General features: G+C 37.6%; 1 long non-coding RNA gene across 7 annotated transcripts; it reads left to right on the forward strand.

Moving 5' to 3' along the window:
• The first annotated feature begins 3,155 nt into the window (after window positions 1–3,155).
• Window positions 3,156–10,740, forward strand: LOC148252934 (uncharacterized). Of its 7 annotated transcripts, none has more exons than XR_015813455.1 (5): window positions 3,175–3,593; window positions 4,540–4,691; window positions 6,927–7,848; window positions 7,927–7,998; window positions 8,661–10,739. It is a non-coding gene; the product is annotated as an uncharacterized LOC148252934 (long non-coding RNA). The 7 variants fall into 7 exon arrangements; XR_015813456.1 differs by having other exon boundaries at window positions 3,176–3,593; window positions 7,954–7,998; XR_015813451.1 differs by having other exon boundaries at window positions 6,927–7,998.
• Window positions 10,741–19,359: the final 8,619 nt, after the last annotated feature.

Here is a 19,359-nt window from a genome sequence, read left to right on the forward strand (position 1 = left end):
CATTTTTACACTAAATTAAAATTAAAAAATTAAAAAATTATATTTATAATTAATTTAATTTACAATTAAATTAATTTGGGCATTACAGCCTTGCATTGGATGCTATTATAAAAATTGGTTGTTGCTGTAAGATGGGTAATGATTAGACTTGAAAATTTATGTTTCGAATTAGAATTTTAGAGAAGAGAAAGAAAATTCTTTGGAATTAATGAGAAAATAACTAAAGAAAAATAGAGGATATATATATAAATATATGTGTGTATATATATATATATTCTTTTTCTATCTAAAAATTTCTCTAACAATAATATTATATATTATTTAAGTAGGCATATTTATATTTGTAAAGTATGTACGTGTAAAGTATATTTAAAAGAAGTACGAAGTATCCTTAAATTTATTTTTTGATTTATAATAATCCTATAATTTAAGAGAATTTTAATAAAATCTCTAAATGTAATAAACAATCTGATTTAATATAAACTAGTGATATGCTATTAGATTTTTTAAAGATATATGCAGATATTATTTACTGAAAGATAATGGTTTATTAAAGAATTGAATGTTTTTCCTAATACTTAAAATTCTTGGTTTCTAGAAAAATGAGATAATTAAATTCTTTTTTTTAGATAAAAGATAAAATTATTAACTAGATTGGTAGTAAGCCACCACCAAAATATGGCACATGGTTAAAGATCGTCTCAGCCTAAAAAGTTAGTATATCCTATGTAAATAGTAAAACAAGTAGAAAAAATCTTCTCAAACTTCAATTGAAGTGACTATAAAGTTTTAATTATCACTTAAAACTATCTCCGTTATATATTATCTTATCACTCTTTTAAAAAACAATCTTTCTTGTGGTGGAACAAATAATATTAAAGTAATACATCTCATTAGTAATTCAATCTAATACGCTTAAACTAAGCATATTAGATTCATTTATCATAATTCGTTACAAAAATATTAAACGGACAATTATATATAAAATTTACATCAACAGATGATCAGTATTGTTTGAAGGCTCAAAAAAGGATATTCAAGCTTGTTTCGATGCTCTTGAGGAATAGAAATGCTTGCAATAATAATATGCAACATTACGATAAATTATAAGAGCATTTTGCTTAGGAGTTACAAGAAGCAAACTCCCAAGTTGATTCTCTTCCTCAGAAAAAAGTTCACCAGCTCTCTTTCATGCTCATCAAACTTGTACCATGATATCTTATTAAACTTAATCTTGCATTGATCGGGAACAAACATATCAAGTTTATTTTTCTAGCAAAGCTCCCAGTGAGATGTGTGAAAGAAATTGAAGCCCTTCAACTGCAGTAATAATTTTTGTTTTATCCATATAGTTAGTTATTTATCATAAAGAAAATAATTTAAGAAAAACACATTTACGATAGAATTAATGGAAAAGGATTTTGGTATGGATGGCACAAGTGAAGCCTTACCGAGTGGGAACAAGTGCAACATGGTTTTGGGTCCTGTAAGATTTTGCTGGTACATATCTTCTCTAAAGCTTCCTCCTTTAAACCTTATGACTTGAGATTTAGATTGCAAAAAATATTAACATCGAACATGTAGATTTTATATTTATGCCTGAAGATTAAGAAGAATGGAAAGAAAGTTATTTTTTTCTTTATTCAAATGAGTGAATGTTAAGTGCGTACCCTTAAGTTTAATTTATAATAAATAACTTGAGAGATTATGTACGCTTTGAAAAACCAACTTTATATAAAATGCTTATGAACATTAATTTTATTAGTTCTATGGCTACCATTATAGTACAAAATGAGTAATTTCAAATAAAATTTACATTTAAATTTAATCTTTGTGTGCAAGAATTTATTAGCCATTTTTTTTAAAAGTAAAAAACAATTTTGTTGAGATAATGTTAAAAGTTTATTGTGCTGCAATATATTTTCTTGAATTATAAGCAACAAAACTTCAATATTTTAGTCTTTTTAATCTAAAAAATTCTCTAATAATTTATATAATTTTATAATAATTTTTTTAACTTTTAGAAATATGAGTTTTATGGGAATTCAAAATTCTGGATGAAGATAGTTCGTGCTATTGGAATATTGAACATCAAAAGGAAAAGTGAATGAAGGAAAATGAGATAGATCGCAATTGCTTTGAATATTTTCTGCTAATTATTTTTTAATTTCGTAATTTTTATCTTTAGAAGATCAATTTAATGATAACAGTTAACTAAGTGTACACTCTTCACATTTCTTTACCACACTATACGTACATATGTATGTATAGTTATTACCTTAATAATTGATTCAAATTAGATAATTAAGTTTTAATTGCTTCAGAATATAAATAAATTTGTCGACCATACAAGTATGACACCATAAATTTTTGTTAAAAAATTATAGAAACAAAACTTAGAGATCACAATCATTTAATAATTTTTTATTTCAAATTAGTGATTTAAGAATAAAAAATATGTAACAAAAATTAGCTAATCTTTTAAATTCAAAGATATTGAAGTTTAACATTTTTTATGTATACATCTGGCGTATAAAAAAAATGTTTGGTAAAGTTAAATTTATTTTTTTGATTTTGTTATAATACTATTATATAAGAGAACTTCATCAAAATCCATACAAGATATCAAGATTCTGATTTGGTAGAATGCTTGATCAATATGATAAATTTTTTTTTCATACCTAAATTCTCTTTGTTTCTTTTTATTTATTGTGTGGTTTTTATTAATTAATGCCATACATTTGTTTTTTCTTTCGAAAAATTTACTATACTTTACAATAATGCGATTAGTTATTTAATGCAATATTTAATTTAAATCATATATTTATATACCAATATATAAAAATTAGTTAAAATTTAATATCGAAAACATGATCTAATTGTTAATAAAAATTTTAAAATACTTTTAACACCCTACATAGTATAATATAAAAAAATATAAGTTGATAATGATAACATTTTATATAACACTCTAGGGAATCAAGGAAAATATAGATATATAGAGATGAATAAATCCTTATATAAAGAAAAAATGACCTATGTAAGTTCTGAAAACTATGAAGATTAACTTTGATCTACATTTCAACATACAAATGAAGGTATGAGAATTAGTTAGGACAATTAATGAAATTAATAGTAATGTTAAACGATTAAATAAAAACTAAACTCATGAGAAGAAATAAACCGAGGAAAATGGGAAATCCCTAACAAACAAAAAGACTAGCAAATGAGGAGCTATAGAACCAATCAGGCGTTGATAGGTGTACAGATCGCGTCAGAGCACAACAACCAAATGAAGGATGATCCGGATGAAGCCATGTGGTGCTGACCAAGCACATCGAACGGTGCTGATGGAGAAATACCATAAGGAATGGCTGAGATGACTTGATTTCCTCCAACGGCTACAATGTTAGGAGAGATGGGTTGCGAGGGAGACAGGAGGGAGAGGAGAGTGAGAGCAGAGAGTACAATCAAAGGGAATGCAGACAAGGGAATTAAAGGAAGATTTAAGAGGAAAGCCCTCAACTGAAGCCAACAAAGAGGGACAAATCTGAGAGAACAACTGCTACAACGAACACAAATGGAAGCTAGAGGTAAGACGAATTTGAATTTCAAACACCAAAATTGAGATTCATATTCTAAATTCCTTCTTATAGAGAATGTATGCATGATTTGGGTTAGAAAATAATTTGGTAGCTTAATCGGGTGGTGGAAAATTAGATCATGCATCATCAGGGGTTGCACCCAAAATGTGTATGTATAGATATATATAATTGTGTAATGATGTAGCAAGAGAGAAATGGGAGCAGGGAGAAAGAAGTTCTTGGTAGACAGCAGATGGGTAAATGGAGGTAAATTGAAATATAAGTACCATCCTACATTGAGTGAGAAGATTAGATATATATAGAAGTGAAAGAAGTGGAAGAAGAAGATTCATGAGAAATGAGGGAAACAACAAAGAGGGCAATGAGGTAAGGAAAAAAATGAGTGGGTCATCTTTGGAGAGGATTGGGTATTAGGATAATAGACCTTCTAAAAAAAACCTGATACCGTACTGAAGTATTGGTAAACCTTAAGAAATAATGGGACTGAACAATGGTTAAATGGAGCATAAAAATGGAAATGCCTCAACTGTGGTTCTGGAAATTTTATACAATGCTTGTGTGAACTGTGTGCTGTGCAAGTAGTTGTGAGTATGTGTATGGCCTAATATGGGTCAAATATTTCATTGTTCCTTGCCATACCACATGCTGATTTTCTTACTGCTTTAATGAATTGCCTTGATATAAATTGTTAAAAATTATTGAATAAAAAAATGGCTAATGGTTAGTCGAAAGGTGTATCGAAAGGTGTATGACACTGGGTTGTGTGAGTGGCCAAATAGTGGTCGAACATTGTATCATCCTCTAGTCATAACATCTGCTGTTTCTTCTCCCTATTTTTATGGTATTGCTCATTGAAAATAAATGTTGGCCAATGGTTGGTCGAAAGGTGTGTGACACCAGATTTATAATCTGTTGTTGTTTAAATTTTGACTAGGACAAATCGTCTGCCAAGGAGAATGTTATGATGGGGTGTGTGTGTGGTCGAATAACAAAGTCTAAAAAAATAAAATTGTGCTTGACACTAAACATAAAATGGTATACACATGAGATGGAGGCAACAGAGGTGGAAGAGCCAAGAAATTGCAGGTATGCGAAGAATAAAATAGTGTGAGTTGCTCCATGATAAATATGACTCTATTTATTGCTGGTGTCTGCAGGTTGAAGGTAAACTAGGTAGAAGGGAGTGGATAATTGTGGGTCATAAAAGAAAGGAAGGAACAATATTTAAGCAAACCATAAACTGCAGAGTGGAAAAAGAAATATGTTGTTTAAGCTGAATTCAGAGAGAAAGGAGGGACTGGGAAGAATAGGGAACATGGGGATATCTAGTGGGGGGGGGGGGTTCTAGCAAAAGAAAAATAAAAAAAAAAAAAAGATTCCAGGATAGTTATATGCTGAACGTGTGCTATAGGAACAAGAAATGAAGAGAAAAATAGGCTATTTGAAGAGGAAAGTGAGGACAGGGTAGAAATGAGCAAAAAGAAGAATAAGACAAGAAGAGGGTAGAGGGCTATTATCCATATAGATTTTGAGGAAGGTTGGTAAAACCCAGAACACTAACATAATGAAGATATAGGCTAGCAGGAGTAGGAGAGACCTAGAGGAGGGAGAACTCCATCTTAGGAATTTTATTGATTTCAACACACTGTTTTAAATTTAAATTTGACTTACTGGGCATGTGTAGGCTCATTATTGTTTGTTTGCAGATACTGTGAAGCATGAACTAGTAAAAGAATTACAACCAGTGGACCCGAATATATAAGGAAATAGATAGCATTGACACTAAGTTACACACAATGATACAGTAGTTAAATTTTTACATACATGTGTAAGTACACTATTGTTTCTCTCTAGACTATAGTATGAATGATATGAGATATGCATGCTCGATATCTAAGTATGTGGAGAAAGTTTTGCTCCTTTTTACATACATGTGTAATGGACATTTTAACTAAATAAATCTAGGAAGTTTTTTGAAGTGAAGAAGGTTGTGACGATCTGTAGTTGAAACCAAGACGTCACCACCATTATACGTTAGGATTTATTACATTTTAAACTATAAACTAAAGGTTGTTACAGTCACAACATTTAGCACCTTGTGAGTCTTTCAAATGATTACATACTCACACAAACTTCACTTTGTAATATTAACTTAACTTATTACTGATCTTGTAAGTTTAATTAATGTGATACATTTGTAAGTTTTTTAAGTTAGCTTTAACTTATTAGTAATCTTGTAAGAAATTTTAAAAGATAATTATACATAAAAACATTATTCCACCATATAGTCTAATAGAGCTTAAAAATGAAAAATTTATCCACTTTAGAAGTTTTCTACTCAAGTGGTTAATTTGTTGTCTCTTTCTCTTAGCTCACAATCAACATCTGTTTTCCTTACATTATGTTTTCTGTTAATTTTCAACTCAATTTTTACCCTTAAAACTAATTTTTAGTCTCAAATTTTTTCTCACATTATATATAAATAGATGTATATAAATATATAAAAAAGGGAATTATCAATCAATATTAAGTAGGTGGGATTGGTGGCATAGAGATGCAATTAACAATTCAATATGCACTATTCCAAAATGCTAAATCTTGTGCTAAAATGAACTGCTATTAAGATACTAATTACTTTGATAACTTTATAACTTACTTTACTTGTTTGACTATCTGTCATTTGTCACACGACTTTTATAGAGAGAATGAATACGTACAAGATCTCATATTTTTATAGAAGTAAAAAATCATTCAATTTTTCGTTTGTCTCACGACCTTTGTGGGCATAAGGAATACCTACAAGATCTCTTGTTTGTATAGAAGTACAAAATCAAATATTACAACCTTGCTGTAAACCTAAGTAACATATTAGGGCTCATTGGTGGAAAGCAACAGTTTCATCGAAGCTAGTTCATTACCTACACAAGGTGTAAAAAAGACTGACGATTTTACCTTTGCACTATTAGGGATTACAAGCTCGACCATGATGCTTTGACTAATAAAAGGTGTAGGTGCCCCAACTGGCCTTATGAGAAATAAATCTTTATCATTATTTTGGTTGTATATGTATATATTTCTGTGAAAATCCAGTACATGTTATGTTGAGTAATGTGCATATATGTATTTCTAAAAGACAAACTGTGATGCTCATGAAGGAAGGGGAAGTTAAAAGATCCAAAATGCAGAATGCACCTCTTATATATGCTTTGGTAGCTACAAATGTCGCTTTAGGGGTTTTCAATACCGCACTTGCATTTATTATATGCATAATGCACAATGCTAATCTTCCCTAATCATCATTCTGGCTTAATGATTGTGCAGATTTGAAGTTTCATCTTTCAGACTTTATGTTGACTATATGTAAATTCTAGAATGCATGATCATGTTTTTTAATTAACGACCCGAGCTTAATCGCCACTTTTAACGACCCGAGCTTAATCGCCACTTTTAGTTGGAATCTGGATGCATGTGTCATCCATCTGTAAAGACTATAGGCATGGATGTGGTGGACAACAAGGCTGTCTAACGAGTCATTTATTGTATATGTAATAAGAAAATAAACATATATATATATATATATGCATTTGTGTGTATAAATATTTAGATACATGTAGATATGTATATGTAATATATAAATAAACACCTAGCTATATATTTGTGTGTATATATATCTCTAAGAAATATAGTGATGTCTAGATAAAATATATATATAAACATCTACATTCAACTATTGTATGCATATATATATATAGGTATATTATATATATGTGGTGTAAATAAAATAAATTTTTAAAAAATAAAATAGAAATAAAAGAAATTAATTTGAATAGTTTGCCATTGGAAATGATCAACAATCAGGGGCAGATTGGTTGCCCCTAATTTGACACCACTCACCGTTCCAAATTGTGGCCAGGAACGAGCCATATGGTGAGCTGCTGTGATGACCAGCTAGGTGTCATGAAAACTGGCCATCTTTTCTAGTTGTAGTTGGCCATCCAACATATCAAAGGTTGTGATGCCGTACATGCATTTGGACGGTCAGATGATGGGTTAAATTTAGTTAAAAGCTTCATTCTCTTCACAACTTCGTCTTCATCTTCTTCTAACAAAAAATTCTAGTTAAACAAATGAGTGAGAGGGGAGGTTGAGAGCATAAAATAGTAGAGAGAGAGTGAGTTACGCACCAGAACAATACGCGTGTTCTGTATGTGTATCAAATGAGAAATTGCTTCTTCTTGATGAGGTGAGTCATTTCTTCCTCTTCTTATTTGTTCCTTTTAGTTCTTTGGTGTCCTAAGACCATTTATATTTGGAAGATTAGCTCTTAAATTGTTGTTGTAAGTCCCAGAACTCAGAACCATAGCTGTTGCACGTGAACAATGACTCTGTTCAGGTAGGCGTCTGTTTTCAGTTCCAATTCCTTTCCTATTTTATTTTTCTTTAACAAATTTGTAATCAATCATTAGAATGTGTTAGGAATATTAGAATTTATTTTCAAGTAGAAAAAAAATCACAAATCCGAATCTAACATTGAAACATCACTCAACTTTGCATGAACAATCACACTGAGTTGCAGAGAAAACTCTTCAAAATTTCAACAATTCTTTCATGTGATTTAGCTTCATAGATTAATTTGCATTTATCAGGTAAGATGGGTGATATTTTAGGTTATACAAAAGTGGCCTTCATAGATTAATTTGCATATAGTAAACTCTTTTAAAAATAAAAACTAAGTGTTGTTTTAAATGGATAGAATGAGTGAGTTTATTTGCATTTTTGTGCTGATTTTTATTTATTGATTTTATGAGTTTTAACATTTAATTATTATATTGATTTAGTGGCAATTAAATGATGAATAATTATTAGCAAAATAGGAAGAAAATGACGAAAAACATAAGCTCATGAATAATTTATTTTTATTTTAATGCCACCATCACAATTACCTTACCCAATTTTTATCTCATAATACACTTAACGATTTTACAATTGAACTTTTATAAATTTCTATTTTTTTCCCCATTTTTATTAAATTTTCTTTCTCGGTTCTTCCCAAAGATCTCAAAATCTCCAACTGTCCAATCAATGGGAAAGTCCCCATGCTGGGCCCTTGGCCTAACAAGGTTTCGTGAAGGCTCCTCGGCATGATTTCATGTCGGTCGAACCAGCACGGCCAGCTGGCCTATTGCACAAGCAACTGGCCCAAGGAAAATAGACTCTGTGGAATGGCACACTGCCAGTTTTCCATCTTTGGCATTCACAGATGCAAATATCATCTCTGCACCCTCTGACTTGGCATATGCATTTCTACACCACGCCAGAGAAGTCCTAGGCCATTCTGGGTGCTCGAAGAAATGTCCCTTCCATGAACTAGTACTGTAGAACAACACTACATAACCATAGGGCACTTTGATGCCCGACATTCTGATCAGAAACATATGAACTTCTATTTTTTGTCCATTTCTTCTTAGTTTTACTAATAATTATTCATCATTTAATTTGTTCTAAATCAATATAATAATTAAATGTTAAAACTCATAAAATTGGTAAATAAAAATCACCAAAAAAAAAATACAAATGACATTCACTAACTCTATCCATTTAAAACACTGCTTAGTTTTAATTTTTGAAAAAATTTACCATATGCAAATTAATCAATAAAGGCCATTTTTTGTATAATCTAAAATATTATCCATTTTACCTAATAAATGCACGAGACATAAGCTAAATCGCACGAAAGAATTGTTGAAATTTTGCCAATTTTATTGTGCAATTCAATATAACTATGCATGCGCAGTTGAGTGATGTTTTCAGGTTAGATTTGGGTTTGTGATTTGTTTTACTGCTGGAAAATAAATTCTAACATTTCTAAACATATTGTCCTAATGATTGATTACAAATTTGTAAAAGAAAAATGAAATAGAAAAGGAATTGGAATGGAGAACAAATGCCTACCTAAACAGAGGCATTGTTCAGGTGCAACAACTACTGTTTTAAGTTCTGGGACTTGTAGCAACAATTTAATAGTTACTTTTCCAAATAGAAATGGTCTTAAGACACAAAAAAACTAAAAGGAACAAATCAGAAGAGGAAGAAATGATTCACCTCATTAAGAAGAAGCAATTTCTCCTCTAATACTCACACAGAACACATGTTCTAGTCTGGTGCGTTACTCTATCTCTCTCTCTCTACTATTTTCTACTCTCAACCTCCCCTTCCATTCACTTGTTTAATTGGAATTTTGGGTTTGAAGAAGATGAAGACAAAGTTTTAAAGAGAAGGAAGCCTTTATCTAAATTTACCAACATCTCAGCTGTCTAAACACATGCACGGCGTCCTAGCCATTATATGTTGGATAGCTAACCACAATTGACAAAGATGGCAAGTTTTCTTAACACCTAGTCAGTCATCATAGCAGCTCACCATGTGGCTCGGTCCTAGCCAAACCTTTGAACAGTGAGTGGTGCAAATTAGGGGCAATGAATCTACCCCTGAGTGCTAATCATTTCCTGCTGCAAGCTACTCAAATTACTTACCTCAATGAAATTCATGAAAACAACTTATAAGAAACAATAACATTTGAACATCATAAGATCATGCACACTCTATAACATAACACATATCATACTTTTGTATTTCAATCATCAGGCAACAAATTTCCTCTTTTATCAGCCTAATAGTATCCATGGAGATCCATAGGGGGTCCCCGCTACACCTGAACCATTCATATTAATAACTTAATTCTAGGGCCATCCCCATTCCCCGTCCGGTATGGGCGCCAAAACCATAAATCTCAATACTCCATTCGGTATAAGGGTGAAACGGGTCGCCCCATACACCGTCCGGTATGGGTGCCAAAACACATAAAGTCTCCATACCCCGTCCGATATGAAAGACCAAGTTCCCAGTAGGGTTCCCTATAGACCTGGTCCGTCCACCATCTCCCAGGATATCTAGTTAGACTGTCGACATTATCAATTTATCAATTCACATACATTTTTCTATTTTTCTTAATTTCAATTATCCAATCAAGTATAAACACGTAAACCAGTAATGGACACCAAATAAGGCAACACAACATCGGGTTCACAATAATTCAAACCATAATAAATGAAACCATGATTCATGCATACGAAATCATAGAATAAACACATCAGGCACCATACTGTATTCAAAATTGTAAAATAAATCAAACAACACCTGACCAAAAAATACATCAGTTTCGGACTCCATTAGTAATCTTAATTAATTATACATATCTATTAATTCATAAAATATCGTTTTATCATTTATTAAGCTTTAATGCCGTGATAGGAAATAAGGTGAGAGATCCTTACTTGTTTCGGAGTCTGAAATCGGGTTTTCACTACGCCTACGGGCAGTCCCTAGACTCCTTGAATTTTTCCCCAAAAACTGAAACACACTTCCGGTACCTACACATGTCCCCAAAAAATCCCAAATCAGACCTAGGGCCCTTTTGGCCAATTTCAAAATTTCAGCACGGCGGCTCCGCTGTGCTCCGGCGATGGCGCCGCCACCCACGGCGGCGATCCACCTCGGGTTGGTCGTTTCCAGCCAGATTCGGCCAAACTTGCATTGGTTCCTGTGATAAAACACCCCTAGGGCCTCGGTGGGCCAAAAAATTCCAAAAAACTGAGATTTACCGGCAGCGAAGCTCTCGTGTACGGCGGCTCCTCCGGCGCAAGTTGCGATTTGGTGTTTTGCTCCGGTCAACCTGTAGAGAAAAGGACGGTGATCACAATGGTATAAAAATTACATTGAACGGGAACCGGGAAGGGCCTCATCGGAAGCAAAAACTGAGGAAACCTGTGGCAGCGCTTCTGGACTTTGGCGGTGTTTTCCGGCCAATCGGCGGTGGTTTGGCTCTGATTTGGCCACAAAGAGGTTCAACATCGAAAAACGAGCCAAGGGGAGAAATTTTACCTCGTTTGGCGGTCGAAAAATCCTCCAATGCGGCAGCGGGTGGCGGCGGTCAGTTCTTCCAGTGGCTGGGTTGCCTTCTTCGGCGAGGGTTCTGGCGGCTAGGATTTGGGGTTGGGTGTGGATGTGATTATTTATAACCTTCCCCTTTTAATCTGAGCCTTCAATCTTGATTTAATCTGAGTCGTTCGATCGCAATTAAATTAAAAATAAATCTGGACTGTCTATCGCAATGCGATCTGAGCTGTCCGTGCGTGATCAAATCTGGGCTGTTCGCACGCGTGAGATCTGGGCCATCCATGCGCGCTTTTGATCTGGGCTGTCCGTGTGCGGGGGAACGGATCTGGGCCGTCCTATCGCGCGCACGCGGATCGCCCATGTGTCTCCGTCCGCGGGCTTCCTGCGTCAGCATCCCTGCCATGCAGCGTGTCATGGTTGGCCAGGGTTGCTGACCGGGCTGCTGACGTGGCGCTATTTTTCTAAATTTCGTTTTGACCCTTGGTTTTCGATTTTCTTTTTAAAAACACCACCATAATCCAAAATTTCACCCATTTTTCCCAAAATTAATTTCAATTAAATCCAAAAAATAATTTTATCCAATTTTATTTTTATTATTATTTTTATTTCTATTAAATTAAATTAAATTAAAACCTTATAAATTAATTATTAAAATAAAATAAAATTAACAATATTCCAATAAAAATAAAAATAAAATAATAAAAGAAAAATTTTTTTGGTGTTACAACTCTCCCCCCTTTAAAGAAATTTTGTCCCCCAAATTTTTCTCTTACTCTTGGTCGAACAAATGGAGATACTGGGCTCTAAAGTCTGATTCTAGCTCCCAGGTAGCCTCCCTTGGCGAGTGGTTCTGTCACACTACCTTTACAAATGATATTTCCCGGTTGCGAGTATTCTGCTCTTTTGGTCCGTGATACCAACTAGTACTTCCTCATAAGATAAGTCCTCTTGGAGTGCAAGCGGTTCATGAGCCAAAACATAAGAGGGGTCCGGGTTGTACTTACGTAGCATGGATACATGGAACATATTGTGGACCTTGGAGAGCTCTGTAGGCAGCAATACAAATCCTGTCTAAGACTTCATATGGTCCAATAAATCGGGGTTCAGTTTTTCCTTCATGCCGAACCTACTAATTCCTTTGAAATGAGTGACCTTAAGGAACACCCGGTCACCAAGTTCAAACGCAAAATCTCTCCTCCAGGTGTCCGCATAACTCTTCAGCCTGCTCTGAGCTGTCTGAATGTTCTTTCTGATTTTAACTATTTTAGAGGTGGTCTCCTCCACCAACTCTGGGCCGAACAATTTTTTGTCGCCCACTTCTTCCTAATAAATCGGTGATCTGCATGGGCGCCCATATAACGCCTCGTACGGAGCCATGCCAATGCTAGCTTGGTAGCTGTTGTTGTAGGCAAATTCTATCAGGGGTAGATGGTCGTCCCAATGACCCCCAGAGTCAAGGACACAAGCTCGGAGCATATCCTCAAGTGTACGGATTGTCCTTTCTGATTGTCCATCAGTCTGAGGATGGAAGGCAGTACTGAGAGAGAGCTTTGTTCCCATAGCCTGCTGAAAGCTACTCCAAAATCGAGAAGTGAACCTAGGGTCCCTGTCGGATACCACTGTCACTGGAACTCCATGCAATCTGACTATTTTCCGGATATACATTCTTGCCAACTTGTCCAAGGAATCGGTCATCCTAATGGATAGGAAGTGGGAAGACTTGGTAAGCTGGTCAACAATTACCCAGATGGCATCATGTCCTGAACGTGCCTTAGGTAATCCCGTTACGAAGTCCATAGCGATATATTCCCACTTCCACTCCGGGATCGATAAGGGCTGAAGTAACTCGCCTGGGCATTGATGCTCTGCCTTAACCTGCTGACATACCAAGCATTTAGATACAAAGTCAGCTATGTCCCTCTTCATCCCATTCCACCAAAACCAAAGTCGCAGGCTTTGGTACATTTTGGTGCTTCCGGGATGCATGGCAAACTTGGAGTTATGGGACTCTGTCATGATATCTCTTTTTAACTTACTGTTGTCTGAGACACACACCCTGTCCTGGAAACAGAGTAATCCATCGGCAGAGATTCAGAATTCTGAGCTAGCTCCCTGTTCTGCATCATTCTTGCGGGCTACCACGGCGGGGTCGACTGACTGGGCTTCCCTTACTCTTTATATTAACTTGGGCTGGACGGTCAGACATCCCAAACATGCGACTCTCTTCAGGTCCTGAAGCCAAACCTGTTGTATGGCCTCAATTTGCCTGCGTTCTGAAACCATTAAATGGGGTAAGATACCTATACTTTTCTTGCTGAAGGTATCTGCCACCACATTGCCCTTACCCGGATGATACAAGATATCACAATCATAGTCTTTAAGGAGTTCCATCCATCTTCTCTGACGCATGTTGAGATCCTTTTGGGTGAATATGTGTTTCAAACTCTTATGATCGGTATAGATCTGAAAGGTCTCTCCGTATAAATAATGGCGCCAGGTTTTTAAGGCATGTATGATTGCGGCAAGTTCCAAGTCATGGGTGGGGTAATTCTTCTCATGATTCTTTAACTGTCTGGACCCATAGGCTATGACATTCCCATGCTGCATCAGGACACAACCCAGGCTTAGATAGGAGGCATCACTATAAACTGTATATCCCCCCAATCCACTCGGTAAAGCTAGTACGGGTGCAGTGGTCAGCCACTCTTTTAATTCTAAAAAACTTTTCTCACAGTCCTCATTCCACTAAAACTTGGCATTTTTTTTTGTGAGCCGGGTTAGGGGAGCCGCTAGACTAGAGAATCCTTCGACGAACCTGTTGTAATAACCTGCCATTCCCAGGAAGCTACAGATCTCCTTAACTGATGTCAACTTTTCCCAGCCAAGTATAGCTTCAACCTTTTCGGGATTCACTAATACTCCTTCCTTCGATATGATGTGTCCTAGGAAGGTGGTCTGCTCAAGCCAAAATCCACACTTACTCAACTTTGCATATAGTTTCTTCTTTCTGAGGACCTGCAAAACTTAGGCTAGATGGTGAGCATGCTCTTCTCTGCTTTTTTAGTATACCAAGATTTCATCGATGAACACAATAACAAATTGATCCAAGAATTCTTTGAAGACCCTGTTCATCAGGTCCATAAAGATGGCCGGGGCGTTGGTTAGCCCAAATGGCATGACCAGGAACTCATAGTGTCCGTACCTGGTTCGAAAGGCCGTTTTGGGGATGTCTTCTGTTCTTATTTTCACCTGATGGTAACTTGATCGCAGGTTTATTTTGGAGAAGACCTGCACACCCTGCAGTTGATCGAAGAGGTCGTCAATTCTTGGAAGAGGATATTTGTTCTTAATTGTGACCTTGTTCAATCCTCTGTAATCAATACACAATCTCAACATTCCATCTCCCTTTTTAGAAAACGTGACTCCGACACCCCAAGGAGACACACTGTGTCTAATAAAACCACTCTCTTGCAATTCAGTGATCTGTTTCCTCAACTCTTCCATCTCAACGCGGCTCATGCGGTAAGGAGCAACCGAAATGGGCTGGGTGCCTGGTTGCAGGTCTGTAGTGAACTCAACTTTCCTGTCCACTGGCAGTCCGGGCAGTTCTTCCGGAAACACATCTGGAAAGTCTCGGACTACCGAAATCTCTTGGATAAAAATTTCCTTCTTGGGCTTGTCTAGTTAGAGAAAATAGCAAGGTTAAAGTACTTGAAAATTAAGAAAACTTGCCATTAAGGAATAAGTATCAAACGATTTTATTAATTTGTAAATGGCTCCTCATTAGGAAGATTAAATACAATCTTCTTGTTAAAGCAATCTATGGTGGCGTGATATGCCTCTTGCCAATTCATCCCTAAAATTATATCAAAATTTCCCGTGTCTAACCCTATTAGGTCTACATTCAGTTTTCTATTTGCTATCTCCACGGCACAAGCCCTGTAGACAACTTCCCCTAATAGTGCTTCACCCCCAGCAGTAGACACAAATAACATTAAATCAAGTTTATCAGGTGATACATTAAGTTTGGATGCAAAAACATGTGAAACAAATGAATGCGATGCACCAGCATCAAATAAAACATGAGCAATATGGTCACAGATAGTGTACATACCCTGTACCACGTCCGGGTCGGCGTCGGCATTCTGCTGTGTGAGGTTGTAAACCCTGTCCTGAAAAGGAGGTCTTCTTTGGTTCTGGTTCCTCGGGTACTCTCTCGCATAGTGCTAGGCACTACCACATATGCGACAGGTGTTGTTGAGGCGATAGCATGGTCGGTCCCTGTGCTCCCTGCCTCAGTGCTGACAGATCTTGCCACGTACTGCCCCTAGAGCCTGAGGGGGAGCCTGGATCGCTGGTCTAGGCCTCTTATTTTGTTGGACAGATGCAGTAGGTATTGGTATGCGGGGTGGAGCTGAGGGTCTGTGACTCCCTGATGACTGGGAAAGAAAGGGTGTTGAAACTCCTCTCCATGATCTGCGCCTTTGCCAGAACGGCTGAATATGTCTTGAGCTCTAGTACCAACAAGTGCCGCTTGATCTCTGGGCAGAGGCCCCACTGAAACCTCCTGGCCTTTCTGCCCTCATCCATCAACGTCTCAAGGGAGTATCGGCCTAGCTCTAGGAACTAACGAGCATATTCCGACACTGTCATGTTTCCCTGGACCAGCTGAACAAACTCCATCTCCTTTAAATGTCAGATGTGCTCGGGGAGGTACTCAGCATGAAAGGCTGCTAGGAACTGCTCCCAAGTGACAGGCGTAGGTAGAGTGGTCTACTTGAGCTCCCACCAACGATCTACTTCCCCCACCAGCATGTAGGAAGCAAGAGTAACCCTCTGCTCAGAAACCACTCATAAGGTCTTGAAAGCCTTCTCTGTCTCCGCCAACTAGTACTGGGCATCTTTGAAAGAGGACTCCCCTGCAAAAGTGGAAGGGTTTAGTCTCCTGTATCTCTCTACGTAGCCCGGGTCAATCAGGGAAGGAGCTTGGTCCTGTGGGAGAGGAACTGGGCTGGCTGAGGATAGACTGGGGCGCCCTGTGGTGGCACCTGCTGATATAGTGGGGGCACCGGATTATACTGTGGCGGTGCCGGGCAATACTGTGGCTGAGGCACCAGATTGTACTGCTGTAGTGGTGCCGGGTGGTACTGTGGAGGAGAAGGCTATTGTCGGGGTGGCTCGGCATCCGCTCGCTACAGTGGTGGCTCAAACTGTGGTAGTGGGGGAGGGTCGGGTAATTCCCTTCTCTCCTCTCGACCTTGCTGAGCAGCAATGATCATTTCGAGCATCTCAAATATTCTATCAATATCTTCCCGAAGCGAATCATCCTGGGCTGCTCGGTTTAGTGGGGGTCTCCCCCTCCTCATCTCTCTGCACCTGCATTTCATAAGGAATGATTGAGTAATAATTCTCAGTTTGGTATTCCTCTAAGTATTATTGTGTAAGGGACGGGTCCGAGGAACGCGGCTCTGATACCAACTATAACGGGCCCGGAAATTAAAAAGAAATGTATAAATTTATTCTAAGTGCGAAAGCGAAATAAAATAGATTATGATTAAAATCCCTTACACAATAACCAAAACGAATTAAACGTATGAAAGAATAAACTAACTAAAGGAAATACTATGAATGAATACTATAAGAAAAACTAATAAATTCTTATGCTTCTACTCGCCGTCTTCCTGCAGAACAGGCTCGGGAACCAAGTCCTCCTGATCTGAAATGGTTAAGTAAGGAATGAGCTACACTAGCCCAGTAAAGACATCACACTATCTCACTGTCACAAAAGTAAAGGTTGGTAGAAAACAAAAACGACCAATGGAGCATAATTTATAACAAACTCATTTATCAATAATAAAAACTTTTACTGTCCACTTACCTCAGTGAGATTCATGAAAGCAACTTATAAGAAACAATAACATTTGAACATCATAAGATCATGCACACTCTGTAACATAACACATATCATACTTTTGTATTTCAATCATCAGACAACAAATTTCCTCTTTTATCAGCCTACTTGTATCCATTGGGATCCATAGGGGGTCCCCGCTATACCTCTGAACCATTCACATTAATAACTTAATTCCAGGGCCGTCCCCATACCCCGTCTGGTATGGGCGCCAAAACCATAAACCTCAATACCCCGTTCGGTATGAGGGTGAAACGAGCTTTCCCGTATCCCGTCTGGTATGGGCGCCAAAACACATGAAGTCTCTATACCCTGTCCGATGTGAGAGATCACGTTTTCGGTAGGGTTTTCTATGGACCCGGTCCGTCCACCATCTCCCAGGATATCTAGTTAGGCTATCGACATTATCCATTTATCAATTTACATACCTTTTTCCATTTTTCTTAATTTCAATTATCCAATCAAACATAAACATGTAAACCAGTAATGGACACCAAATAAGGCAACACAACATCGGGTTCACAATAATTCAAACCATAATAAATAAAACTGTGATTCATGTATATGAAACCATAGAATAAACACATCAGGCACCATACTGTATTCAAAATTGTAAAATAAATCAAACAATACCTGACCAAAAAATACATCAGTTTCTGGCTCCATTAGCAATCTTAATTAATTATACATATCTATTAATTCATAAAATACCATTTTATCATTTATTAAACTTTAATACCGTGATAGGAAATAGGGAGAGAGATCCTTACTTGTTTCGAAGTCTGAAATTGGGTTCTCACTGCGCCTACGGACAATCCCTAAATTCCCTGAATTTTTCTCTGAAAACTGAAACACACTTCCGGTACCTGCACATGTCCCCAAAAAACCCCAAATCAGACCCAGGGCCCTTTCGACCAATTTCAGAATTCCGGCACGGCGGCTCCACCGTGCTTCGGCGACAGCGCCACTGCCCATTGCGGCAATCCGCCTTAGGTTGGCCATTTCTGACCATTTTCGGCCGGATTCGGCCAAACTTGCATTGGTTCCTGTGATAAAATACCCTTAGGGTCCTCGGTGAGCAAAAATTCCAGAAACCCGAGACTTACCGGCGGCGAAGCTCTCGGGTACGACGGCTCCTCTGGCGCGAGTTGTGATTTGGTGTTTTGCTTCACTTAACCTGTAGAGAAAAGAACAGTGATCACAGTGGTATAAAAATTACATCGAACGGGAACCGAGAAGGGCCTCATCGAAGGCAAAAATCGAGGAAACTCGCAGTGGCGCCGCTGGATTTCGACGGTATTTTTCGGTCAATCGGCCGGTGGTCTGGCTCCGATTTGGCCACAAGGAGTTTCAGCATTGAAAAATGAGCCAAGGGGAGAAATTTTACCTCGTTTGGCGGCCAAAAAATCCTCTGGTGCGACGGCGGGTGGCGGCGGCCGGTTCATCCGGTGGCTGGGTCGTCTTCTCCGGTGAGGGTTCTGGCGGCTAAGGTTTGGGGTTGGGTGTGGAAGCGATTATTTATAACATTTCCCTTTTAATCTGAGCCGTCCATCATGATTTAATCTGGGACGTCCGATCGCAATTAAATTGAAAATAAATCTGGGCCATCCATCACGATGTGATCTGGACTGTCCATGCATGATCAAATCTGGACCGTTTGCACGCATAAGATCTGGGCCGTCCATGCACGCTTTTGATCTGGGCTGTCCGTGCACGCGGGAACGGATCTGGGCCATCCGATTGCACGCACGCGGATTGCCCACGTGTCTCCGTCCTGTGTGGCTTCCCGTGTCAGCGTCCCTGCCACGCGGCGTCTCCTGATTGGCCGAGGCTACTGACCGGGCTGCTGACACGGCTACTGATGTGACGCTATTTTTCTAAATTGTG

The sequence above is a fragment of the Carica papaya genome, chromosome 7 (assembly GCF_054855325.1).
Source record: "Carica papaya isolate Zhongbai chromosome 7, ASM5485532v1, whole genome shotgun sequence".
In the NCBI taxonomy this organism is placed as follows: domain Eukaryota; kingdom Viridiplantae; phylum Streptophyta; class Magnoliopsida; order Brassicales; family Caricaceae; genus Carica; species Carica papaya.